Source organism: Anoplophora glabripennis, unplaced genomic scaffold (assembly GCF_000390285.2).
Source record: "Anoplophora glabripennis isolate ALB-LARVAE unplaced genomic scaffold, Agla_2.0 scaffold8, whole genome shotgun sequence".
In the NCBI taxonomy this organism is placed as follows: domain Eukaryota; kingdom Metazoa; phylum Arthropoda; class Insecta; order Coleoptera; family Cerambycidae; genus Anoplophora; species Anoplophora glabripennis.
Genome location: NW_019416350.1, coordinates 14,589 through 28,663, shown reverse-complemented (window position 1 = coordinate 28,663; position 14,075 = coordinate 14,589).

Here is a 14,075-nt window from a genome sequence, read left to right as displayed (position 1 = left end):
CGGTTTCTAAAATTATGTGAAAAAAATTTAGCAACTTTGTATTATGTTTTTCAGTTAAATTGCATTTGTGAAGTGAAGTGAAGTCAAATTCGCGTAAACGAGCCGAAAATCGCATAAGGGGATTTTTGGGGGCGCTCTTCTCGAATCTGGCGTCGGCGACCACCCCCCGGACACCTGTTGCACCGGAAACTGGACATGGACGTCATCTCCGGGAGTTTTCCTGTAAAATTCGCGTAAACGAGCCGAAAATCGCATCAGGGGATGTTTCGGGGCGCTCTTCTCGAACCTGGCGTCGGCGACCACTCCCCGGACACCTGGTGCACCGGAACCTAGACCTTGAAATCGGAGTCATCGCCAGAAAAATCAATAAACAGTGAATTTTCAATATATTTGAGACTGCCGTTAATACTACAATAACTTGTTTGGAATTGTTGATCTCATTTAAAGTAGGCAAGATGAAAATAGAGGGAATAAATTGAAGTAATGTCACAATGTATGCAAGTGTTGTTTCAAAAACAAATCAAAATCATTTATTTCCAAATCAATTGCCATTTCTAACCTACTCTTAACTTCAATTTAATTTAACTCAAATATAATCTAATTTTATCCTAATCTAATCAACTATTAACTTGAATTTGAAAATATTCTACTAAATATCATTTTCATCATCAACGAGATAGTTTTTCGAGGGCCGCGATCTGGGGGCTCACAGTCGTGCATGCGTTATATTATAAGATGATTTCGAGAAGAGCGCCCCGAAAAAAACCCTGATGCGATTTTCGGCTCGTTTACGCGAATTTTACAGGAAAACTCCCGGAGATGACGTCCATGTCCAGGTTCCGGTGCACCAGGTGTCCGGAGGGTGCTCGCAGACGCCAGATTAGGAATCACCGACCCGAAAAACCTCCGGATGTCAAGTCTCGTTGCATTTAAGATTGAAATTCAGGAGAAGCCTCGGAGATGACGTTCATCATCAAAACTAAGCTCCAGGTCGGCGATGGACCAATTTGAAGGTCATATTCGGGATCAACGACCTCGAAAACCCCCAGGACCCTGATTTGAGTCCATCCCTGGCATTATTAACCGAGTTGTGAATTATTTCTCAGCGACTTTTAACAAAATGCATTTTTTCGTATGCATTTTGCACTGCACAAATGCAATTTGGCCGAAAAATATTTTTTCCACACAATTTTAGAAAGTGAATGCAAAAAACCCCATCTTGATACGACTTGATCGAAAAATTTCGGAGATTTTGGCTCTTTTTGTGCTTTATTTCCTCGACTACATATTTATTGTTCTTTATATCATTTGTTTACTTCACTGTTTTTTATCCTGTTTAATTCGTTATATTATTGTTAATTTAAACTATATATGTTAGGTCGGTTTCCAGGCTTTCGTGAACAGTATTTAAATAATTTCTGAGCTGGTGGTCACCACTTCTTAATATTTTGAAAAAGAAACCGTTTAAGAATTTCTTTCGAAGAAGAGATGAACAATTATGATATGAAAAATAGTTAAAAGACATGTTTTGCGCTAGAAACAAGGAACGTTTTATATTTGTGACTATTTAACAATTCTCAATCTTTATACAGTTACTTGGCACTATACTAAAAAAGGTAAAGCATCTAAACTTAGGAATGAGCATTATATCTGAAATATTTACTAATCCAAGATTATCTTTATTTAAATCAGGAGTCATTATGTTTATAACAGGAATAGAGGTAACTTATCTTTCGATGAAATCTTGGTAAAAAAATTATTTTTATGTTAAGTTTGCTAGCAATATTAACATTCTAATGAAATGGCTTATTAAAATAAGGTTATTAACGGTTTCAAAAGAGTACATCTGCTATATAAATTAAAATTTGTAGATGTCTGAAATTCTTTTGAACTAGCGTTTAAATATATCACGTATTAACAAGGACAAGGACGTTGTAATAAAATTTTAGGGGACATTTAATTCGTCAAAAATGCTTGAGAGGAACTGCTTAAGGAGGTTTATCTGATTTGGAGATGACGAACAAGTATTCATAAAAAAATTAATATAAGCTTATTAATATGAAGAAAATCCTAAAAAAAATTATGACTAGTTTGGATACCTAAGAGATGAGATATTAATAAAATAATTTTTCACGATTTAGTACAGAATCTTATGAGAATGCAGATTTTTTTGGTCTTTCCATTTAAAAAACTCAGCAATTGACAAACAGTTTTTACAGCTACTTGTATAAATAGGAAACCGATATCTAAGGAACCGTATGACAGCTCGTATAAATCGATTAGGTACTTGTAATATACATAATTTATAATAATTCTCCTTCAAACTGCTGTTGTTGATTTACTTAACGTCCATATGCGTGATAGCGGCAACGCCGCGGTTCTCAACGTAGCGTATTATTTGAAATTCACAGGTGTGACATATTGTGAATATTTCAAGCTTAGGCATCCAAACAAAGCCAGCCAAGTGTAACGTTGCCACATCTAAAGGCTTACTACTTTAGTCACTAGCAAATGTACTGTAGTATAAAAACTTCGGGTTCGATCGGAAAAAATATAAACTTAGTTGTGGCCTGAAATATGTGAACGACTAAGGAATACCTACGTTGTATATGTCTATTTTTAATTGACCGGAAGGCGCTGGCTACTAACTTTAAAGAGGGGAAGTTTAATTTGATAAATCAAAAGCAGAGTAAATACACCTAACTTTATTATTTACGTACAACAGTGTTCAAATTAAACATGTGACAATTAGAAAGAACAACAAAAACATTAACAACCATTTAACATAAAATGAGAGTATCAGGCTCATCTAGAGCTTCTGTGGGGAAAGAGCATGGCAGAGAAACCCATAATCGTTGCTCTAACTACCCAAATATAAATACAAAACAACCGACAATAAAAGACATAAATTAAAATCCTTTGCTAATGATAATTAAGACCTGACTTATTTAATTTCTCACTAAATGTCACCTCACTCGAATTAGACATACACACTTCCAAGTAAAACTGAAGAGGTTTGGTGTTAGTTAGCCGGCAGGGCCGGAAGGTACCGGAATCCCATACCAGAGGCAATCCAGCTATGAGTTGAGATTTCGGAAGATTTGTTTTAGCAATTCTTTTTTTGTATTTAATTATTCTTTTTACGAGCGAAAATGTTAGTAAATTCAACAAGGCTCTTATATGCGTATGACATAAAGTGAGCACAAGAAACGCTTTACTATTTGTTTTTGGAACAATGTAATCATGATAAAACAAGTTAAATGTGAAACAAAGGAGTTGTTATTGCAATATCTGGGCAGTCACGACAATATATATATTTTAACAGGTAATAAATAATCGCCAATAATAATTGTAACAATTTTACCTTAGAAAAATATATGCCCTTGAACATAAAGCAATGGAGGCTAAACGTACAGAGAAAAATTGTTATCATTAAACATCTATAATCATCACAATCACAAGATTACATAGAACAATTAACAACAAAGTACTTAGAGAATATTACCTGCTAATTAATACGGGTTAAACACTTTGATTTTTCACTATTTTGTCTCACTGCCCGCTGATCGTCCACACTGTCCTCACTTCAATTATTTAGGCTTCCTTCCAGAATTCCCCACCTAAGCGTTTGTTTTTGCGCTCCCTTCTACTAACTGTCAATATTACGTTTTCAGTATTGTGCAACACCCATGTAACAGGTGACGTCGAAGTTGATAGGATAAGTATGGTTTTTGCACAGTACAGAATTTTAGACGTACCTCCGTACCCGATAAACCTCCTTAAAGTAGAAACAAAAATTGATAAACAAGAAAATTTAGGTAAAGTTTAAAATCTTCTCAAAGTTGGTGAACTATTCCATTTCTTTGCAATAAGGATAATTTAATGGAAAGAAGTCTCTATTTGCGGGAATAAGCTGAATACTTTTAAAAAGTTTGCAGTTAGGTATAAAAAGATTTAATGAAACTTTCATTACAAAAACTTCACGGCATATTTTCATCATTTAGGGATGAGAAATTTTCAAAAACACCCTCTGTCCGGAAAATACGTCGGGAAAGTCCCGGACAGTGATCCTTGAAGTTAAAAATTATTATATATGTCTATTATATATGTCGTCACTTAGTATTATACAGGGTGACCAAAAAACTGTTGGATACTTTTCTCAAGAATAGTTGTCAATTCGATCATAAATTAAAATTCCTTTAATAAATATTTTTCATGTTGTTCCTAATTAATTTAATTCAGTTACGTATAACAAACATATTTGAACAAAATTAATAACTTTTTATAATTATATAGAACAATATTTTTTATTAGAAAACTTTTTTTAATATTGTTATGATTGGCGCTTTGCCAATTCAATAAAGACCTCGATGAAGACACGCGGATACATCTTACAAAAAAAATTCGATAAAAAACGAAACGGTACAAATATCTCCAATAGAAATAGGTATAGGGAACCTATACACAGTTTGGAAGAGTTTTAAATATCCCAACTTCCAAAGTAAAAATATACTGGGTGTCCCATTTAAAACAACCAAGTTATTGCTGTTTAAAGTTAAAATTTATTTAGCAGTTTTTTGAACACCCTGTTCAATACTAATCGACGACAAATATAATAATAACTTCAAGGATCTAAAATACACTGTGCAAAGCTGATTCCTTAAAATTATTTTTTATTGCCAATATTAAATTTCTACGCTAAGCTTGTATTTTCACTAAAATTGAAATATCTCACAAACAATAAATAAGATGCAAAACTTTAATAAAGTTCACCTAATTTTTTACGGTTCTTTCAAAAATGCAGTATAATACAGGGTGTTCCTTTTAAAAATACATAACTTTGATATGGTACGCTTTTCCTGTATATTTCAATATATTTTTAAAATGTAGCCGTAATCAACCTACACGTACCCACCTAAACTGGTTTCTGTAACATTTGCCGTTTGGTCCCTAGCGACCCAGGCGTTACTGGTGGCCCACCCTGTATAGTGCTTTCCGATCAATCAGCGATTCCATCACCATATCATCAACAGTCCTTCTTCTTGCTAATCGACATCATTATAAGCTTGCATTTGTTCTTTGCTTGTTTAATAAGTGACAAGATTACCTGAACAAGCACTCCGTCCTACCTGCTGTTGGTCCGAACGCTTACCCGATGGGCATTCGCTTTTAGGCCGATCGCAAGTACAACCACGTGTGGTCGTCACAAGTAGCTAGAAGCAATTACTAGTATTCCCTACAGATAGCCGCCACGTGCGGCTAATTTTTTAACTAGTGTCCGCCACTTTTCATGATTTTTTTTCTGATCTGTTGGAGTATAGGTCAGATCGCATATCCCAAATAGCAGGACGATTTTCAATTTCGGATATAAATACATCTTCGTCTATATTGTCCACCATTTTCGTTCTCATAATTTCAGAAAATGTACCAGTTAAACGGTGGCGATAGACTGTGGACTGTGTTTGCGCCGAAAGAAGAGTGGCTGTCGTCGGCTACAAGCAGCGAGATACGGCTGCTGCCGTAGCATGTGTCTCGATCGAGTCACTGCCAGCGATGTAATTGCGATGAGCCTATTTAAACTTCATACAAAATACAGTCCGCAGTAGCAGCCACTAATAGCGACCACACGTGGTTGTGTTTGCGATCGGCCTTGGGCTTATAAAATCAAAACAAATAGGAATTTCGCTTTGAAAGTTTGGCAGTGTATTCTTGAATAGTTATACTAAGAATTTATGCAATAAAAAATCTGATTTTTTGAACCTCCTAATGTGATTTACCCCCTTAAATAGTACCCTAGCATTTCGCTGGACAGTATTTTACCTAGAGCTCTAAATTTGTTTTGGTCATGATGTGCTTCATTCAAGCCGATAAATAACGAGCGTTCAAATAAAAACGTGGTCGAAGTTGGCTCTGACACATTGGACGTAGGGAGTAGCTTATAGCGACCAACTTAACCTCATTTCTCAACGAGCTGTATAGCAGCTGTCAGTTTCAATAACGTTAATGACTATATAACTTTATTTTAAAGAATAATCGTGATAACAATAACAAACAATTAAAGGAGCTGCGGAAAGTGTCCCCCTCCTTGTTATAACAATAAATTAAAGCAGCTGCTGAAAGTGTCCCCCTCCTTGTTCCAAGCACTTTTCACACCTGTTCCTCAAAGAATTAAAGACATTTTCTAAGATGCTCGGGGTATTGTTAATTTCACGAATCTTGTCTATAAGTCGAGCCTGCAGATGGTTTAAATCAGGAATAGGCAGTTCAAAAATAGTGTTTTTAAGGTAAGGCCACAAAAAGAAATCACACGGCGTAATATCACATGACCTCGGTGGAAATTCATGTTCAGCATTGAGACTTATTAGTCGATTTTGGAAAACTTCCCTCAACATATTCATCGTCTCGCCTGCCGTATGTGCCCTTGCGCCATCTTGTTGAAAGTAAAAGTTTGTAATTTCGTTTTCTTCCAGCTGGTTAACAAAAGGAGCGATAATTTCTTCTCTATACCTTTGCGCAGTAAGAGTACCATTAAAAAAAATAGGTCCATAAATCCTCCTTCGATTGAGAGCACACCAAACTCCAATTTTTTGAGCGTGTAGAGGGCCCTCGACAAAAAAGTTATCTGGTTTTTCAGAAGACCACATTCTCATATTCTGTGAGTTTACGTAACCACTTAAATGAAACCAGGCTTCATCAGAAAAAAAGGTGATATTATGAAGTTCACCGTAGTTGTTTAAAAACCATTCACAAAATACAGCCCGTCGCGGAAAATCAACTTCATGAAGTTCTTGCTGACAAGTTAAACGATAGGAGAACAAACGCAAATCTTTTTTTAACACTGTGTGGCAGGTACCGACTGATACTCCCACCATTTGTGATAAAACACGTACAGAAGTTCTTGGCGCATTTTCCATTATTTGTTGGACATTTTCTTTTAATTCTTCAGTCCGCTTTTTAGGTCGGCCGCTTCCTTCTTTTCTTGTTACACTGCCCGTTTCACGAAAAACATTAACACAACGCTGAACTGCACTTTGAAAAATTTTGTACTCAACAACGCCGGGAAATTGATTTTGAAATTCTATGAAACATTCCTCAATAGAATACTTCCATATTCCATCAATCTTGCGTCCATTTCTAAAGTAGGACTCTATGATAAACACTTTTTGTTCTTGAGAAAACACCATTTTAAACGCTTTTTAAAACGAAAATATTCAAATTGATAGCGGCGATATAGCGCTTTGACAGATGACGTTTAAGTTCATTTGCTATACGCTACGCCCTACGTCCAAATTTTCAGAACCAACTTGACCACGTTTTTATTTGAACGCTCGTTATAACCGTTTAGTAGATTATCGCTGTTAAAATTTTATTAAATTACTCAAATTTTTAATACCTGCAACAAAAGCTTGCCATGTTTCAGGTTTATACAAATTGTTTTGGAATATGGATATTAGGGTGGCCCAAAAAAAAAAACGTTTCGTCGTGTCTCTTGTGAAAATTTGTTAGTTTATCAAAAACAATTTTTTAGAGGTCGCTCAAGACTTTTAAAAATTTCTAAAATCGTCAAAAACTGATTTTTTTATAATTTTTTTTCTCGTTATTTTATCTTTTTCTAGGTCGATTCTGAAAATTTCAAATCGATATTTTAATTTCTAAAGGTCACTCATAATTATTTTAACTTTCAAAGTAGTGACTGTAGTGTACCTATGTCTTCGAGCGACCTCTAAAAATAAATATCAACGAACTAATAATTTTTTTTATTGAATTTGATGAACAAAAGAATAGAAATAAATCACGAGACGCTTAAAAAATTTATCGAGGCAAAATTTACTACCGCAGTGTGAGTATCAAATATTTATAATTTTTTAATTTTTTAAAATTAGTGTCTCATGATTTATTTCTATACTTTTGTTCATCAAATTCAATAAAAAAAATATTAGTTCGTTGATATTTATTTTTTAGAGGTCGCTCGAACACTACTTTGAACATTAAAATAATTATGAGTGACCTCTAGAAATTAAAATATCGATTTGAAATTTTCAAAATCGAGATTTTTTTATCTAGAAAATGATAAAATAACAAAAAAAAAAATTTTTAAAAATTAAATTTTTGACGATTTTGGAAATTTTTAAAAATCTTGAGCGACCTCTAAAAAAATTTTTTTGAGCTGATTATTTGACGGAGCTCTTAATACATGACAAACTAACATATTTTCACAGGAGACACGAACAAAAATCGTTTTTTTTTTTGGGCCACCCTAATGGATATGTTAACAATTGGGCGAAAATCATAAATCACTGTAATAATTTTACCTAACTTGCTGGCATCGCCTCCCAATTACTGAATATAGGGATGGAGAGGATAATGGAATTCTGTAAGCTATAGAGACTCTAGCAGCAGACAGGCAATTATCGCCACTTATAAACGATGTAAAATCAAACAATGTACTGTTTACACTGGATGAATTTATTGGATGAAAAAACGAGAAATGATTTTATCTCAGAGAACAGTATTTTCGAATGTGTTATCTGATGCTACCTTATCTTTTAAGTTTAATAAATGTGGAAAACTACATACGGCGTATGAACAAATAAATATAATTACTAATTTAGTTGTAATTAACTGCCACGAAAGTTGTCTGAATTAGATGTAAATATAAATTTATTTTAAAAGGGTTTTACGTATTTTTGTTATGAACAAGCAAATGGTAATGCAGAACAACAACGTTGTAGCCATAGACGCACGCATATCCTGATAGAAGAATGACAAACATTGTTCACCGGCTTGAAGAGCAGGGATTTCATTCTTTCATCATAAGGAAGGAGAAGAATTCTGGACGCAGTAAAAGTAAATCCACCTAAAATAGTTCAATCAAATTAGATTTTTGGATGCCAAAATTAGAGAAAATACCTTGGAATTGAATGAACTACTTTACGCCATATGAATGTTAGGGCTTCATTTGCAAAATGGCGTCCAAAGTTCCCAAAAAACAGTTTTTTCATTTAAAAAAACTAAAACATTTTAGAAAAAAATGTTTTAGACAAAAGTTGTAGAACATTTAATAACAAAAATTGTGAGCCTGATGTCAGTTAATAAACAAATGTATTAGTCATTGCAAAAAAGGCTAAACATTGTATTTTTAAAATCTTCTATATCTTTATAATGAAAAAATATTTTTTTACGAATCTTTTAGAATATGTAGTCCTTGACAAGTAGAATAACTGCATTTTTGTAAAATTGCGAAATATTTGATAGCTTTTGCAAAAATTGAGTATAGATTGAGCCACGGACTACACGTTTTTTTTTAAACGAAAAAAACTGTTTTTTGCGAACTTTGAACGCCATTTTGTAAATGAAGCCCTAACATTCAGCTTGACAATGTTTAATCAGGTAAAAAAACAGCCCGCTACAGAGAGAGCTTTTTATTTCCACATTTTATTTGGGATTGTTTCATCAGGCAAATTCCCTTCTTGTTACAAACATTAACAGAAAGTTTTGTTTACATATCTATCTAAAAAATTGTATATGCCCTTTTTAATAAGTTTCTTTCAAATATATACATACATATTCTATTATTAGCTTTCACATGACTGCTTTTTTTTAAGGTATCAAGCTAATTCAAACAAATTAAAAATAATGACTTTTAAAATATTATCAAATGAAATTCTTGGACACCAGAAGCATAAGTATGTCAAAGACAAGATTGCTAACTGCTGATACTACGAGAAACAATTATTACTTTAAGGAAGTGTGTTTTCTTAAAAGAAGATTATTTTGGGAAATTCGGAAAGCTTGATTATAAAAATAAATTATCCTGTAGATTATTTCATACAGCAAAAATATTTTCCGTTGGTTGTGAACTGAAAGTACGGAATTTTAATTAATAATTTTAATAACAATATGATATTTGTAATTTAATTTTTAGTTACAGTGTTGCTTGCAGATTTTTATGGAATATTGTAACACCTTGTATTTGAGTATTTCCTCGAGTATTTCTTAATGCTGAAGTAAGTAAACTCACTGCCAAGAAAATATTTATTTGATTTATGACAAAGCAATTAACCTAATATTGTATAACATTTACATTTTTTATCGTTAGTAATGGTTTTGAGAATGCAGATTTTTTTGAAATGTTATTTTATTTTATGTAAGAGGCATATTTGTTACCTATCTATAAAATAGATGAACTTATTGAAATATATTTAATTTAGTTACCTACAATAAAATAAATATCAAACAAAATACCTTCTTAAAAACTAAGCCTGCATTCATATTTGGCTTTTCCAAAAACTCTTCAATTCCCTGTTTTATTCAAATATCTTTAAAAGTTACGGAGTTATAGTAAAAAGATTATAGAAAAAAATTTTAATGAGGTCTTTAATTTTTTAAGGAACCATTTTAGTACGTTGAAGTATATTGTGTATATTGATTTGTTATAGTTTGAGGATGTTGAAAATTTTTTTAAATCTAATTGTGACTTCCTAAGAAAACATGTTCTTACTTCAAGATATTTTATTCAGTGACAAAATGAATAAATAACGACTTCCTTTACATTCGAATTCCGTTGTGTTCCATTTTGTATAATTTAATAAGAGAGAAGGAACAATGAATATGAACTAATTTGTATAATTTGGAATTATTTTCGTAAAATGTAGAGAGGTTAATTGTGCAAACCTAAAGTGGACTTCGCTGCAGGACTTTCGCAAACCCATCAAGGACTGCGATCGGATGCCGACCCTGGTATTTTGCAGTTTGTTAACCAGGAACAGAATATGGCCAGTATACTCTAAGTATATTCATTGCCATTTGCATTGAGTCTCTACAGTTCACAATCAGTAAATCACAAAATTTTGCAATTCAAAACTTTGTTAAAATTTTTCGCAAATTTTGGCAGACTAGATCTCAATTTTAGTGCCTCATCCACTCAGGCATTGTCCAATCCTGCGGTGAAGATCTCAAAGCATACAGCAAGCTTCTAGAAGCTGCCCAAATTCGTAGATACTCATAGAAGGCCTACACAAGTTCCAATAACCTTCCATATTTCAGTTAGTCACAGAAGACCTCGAAGCCAGTGCTAAACAAGGCAAACCTAAAAGACAGATAGACACTAGAATAACCATATTCGGAGCAACAAATGTCGTCAAAAGTAAGTCCAGCAAGGCTCAATTGAATAACTCAAGAGAACCCTGCCATCCGGAGGGTGTTCCAGAGTGGAGAAAGACAACAAGATAAATTAGATCGTTGCTTGCCCCTTTGCCAGCGAGTAGGAGACGAGCATAGCAGGCAATACATGAGGGGTAATTTCCGAGTTGATGATGGAGTAATACCGCAATACCAATACCTTAACGTTAGTTTAAAATTATTTCGAATGTTACTTAATGTGAAAATAAATCTTCCGATTCTGATGCATAAATAAATTATTTGTAGTATATGTACCCATTTGCCAGTTTTGTCTAGATGTCTTAACAAATTAGTAAAATAGGTTACTTAAAACGGGATAATGCTTAAAAAATATTTGCAAAGAATAGGCGAGTAGATTTTTATTTTATTCTACAATATGCACCAGATATTGCTGGTAAATAAGTTGCTAGTTGGCAGCATGTGGCCTATACAGGGTGTCTCATAATTAGCTGCCAACCCTGAACAGGCCGATTCTATGATCAAAACTAAGTAAAAAAGTTCATATGAACATGGGTCCGGAAATGCTTCCTAAGGGCACAGGGACCCATTGAAGAGGGAGGAATGGAAATCATTTTTTTGCAATATCTCTCAATCGCGTTGTGATAAATGAATGAAATTTGGTATACACAGCTAAATTTTGATGAGCAATTTGATGGACTAATCCATTTATTTCCACAAGGTCCATTGGGGTGGGTACGGGGGGGCCCTTGGTACTTTGCGTGTGTAACTTTTTCATCTTTGACTTTTTAACAAATTGGACAGCAAATTCCGTTTTCCCGAACTGTTTTACGTTAAAAAGGTACTCTTGTTTCAAATCGTTATCTTTAACGGTTTCTGAGAAAATCGCTCTTGAATTAATCCCACTTTGGTCAATTTCATAGTAATTTAAACAAAAAATAATAATAATAATTTAATACGTAATCAGTAATACACATTATTGATGTAGAACAATTATGATATGATGATTTGTTTATGGCTTTTGCGATGGTAATGCTGCGCGGCAGAACGCGAGTACGGCAGAAGGTTTCCAAACAGAAGGCTGACATCAAGGAGGACATTCCTCACTGTATTCCGCAATTTAGCTGCAACCGTCACTTTTCGAAGGGATCATAAGATGGAAACTTAATTTTGATAACAGACAACAAGCTATTTTAAAAACTGTTCAAAAAACCCTCCACCTTCTCTGATACAAAGTCTTGCCCTACGTGTAACACTTCTCGAAGCTATTAAGATGCTAAAACGGTTTTGACGAATTTCATTGGCTGCATCATTGATACGCTGCAGCAATTCCTCACGGGTATCGACTTCGGTGGCGTAAACTTTTTGATTTAGATATCCCCAGAAAAAGAAGTCCAGCGGGGTTAGGTCGGGAGAACGCGGCGGCCAAGCTACCGGTCCGTGCCTCCCTATCCACCGTCCAGCGAAATTTTCGTTTAGGAAATTTAGAACATTGCGACCACTATGTGCCGGGGCTCCATCGTGTTGAAAAAACATGTTACGTCGTAAATTTAGAGGCAGATCATCGAGAATTTGGGGAAGATTTTCTTGAAGTAAGTTTAAATAAAGATTTGAATTGAGACGTTGTGGAATTTCAATAGGTCCAATCAGAGTGTCGTGAATTATTCCCGCCCATAAATTTATGGAAAACCGTTGCTGGAAGTTTGTTCTCCGAACAACATGTGGGTTCTCTTCTTCCCAATAATGAGAATTATGAAAATTTAATTTTCCATTTCGGGTAAAAGTAGCTTCGTCACACCACAAAATTTTGGAAGCTTGCTCGTTGTCCAGCGACAAAATCCAGCGACAAAATTGCATACGTGGCGCAAAATCTTCTGGTATCAAGCCATGTACACGTCGATAGTGATAGGCATGTAGACCTTGTCGCTTTAATATTCTTCCAACCTGAAATGTTAGTAGCACATCTAATCAATTCTGTTAAGGAAATCTTTAAGATATGTAGTACCGTTGGCCGAGGAACATTTATTTGCCTTGAAATGTTCCGTATGCTAGTCGTAGGATCTTGTTCAATAGCGTCAAGGACCTCCGCTTCCCTATTAATCCTGGGACGTCCTTGACCCGGTGCCTTTCGAAAAGTGGCGGTTGCAGCTAAGTTGCGGAATACCGTAGGGAATGTCCTCCTTGATGGCAGCCTTCGGTTTGGAAACCTTCTCCCGTACTCGCGTTCTGCCGCTGCAGCATTACCATCGCAAAAGCCATAAATAAATATCATATCAATTAACTCTTGTCCCGTAAACTCTTCCATTTTTTTCGCTTAGAACTATTAAATTGGTAATCAGGTTAACAATACTTTGACTTAAGGGGGTCCTCTAGTTTCTCGGGTCGAAAAAATCGAATTTTTTTTTTCATAAATCACATTTACAACATGTGTAGAAAATGTGTGCCAAAGGATTTTTCGATATTCGAAGTGGTTAACAAGTTACGGCCCTAGAATGGAGCAGGTATACGGAGCGCGCACAATGCTGCTCCGCAAAGCCGAGCGGCGTTGACCATTGTATTGATATCCCTGAATCTAACTGAATCGCGAAAAGGGAAGACGGAGCAGCTCTGCGTGACTTCTAAGAAGAAGAGGAAGGCCTACTGTATGGTCCAGGCATAGCAGATTGACGGTGAGATGAAATTTTTATTATAAATCACATGCGCGAATTTTGAAACGCGTTTTTCTCGAAACACTATTTTTCAAAACGGTGACCACGATATTTCAGAAACTACTGCACCGATCTTGTTCAAATTTATACAACATCTTTAATATGTTATAAGCCAGCGATTGAACTAGGATTATCATGATTGCTTCGATAGTTTTTTTTCTACGAGCGAGAAACTTAAGAAAAAATGAGTAAAAAATAGAATTTAATTTTCAAAAGTGTATAAAAATA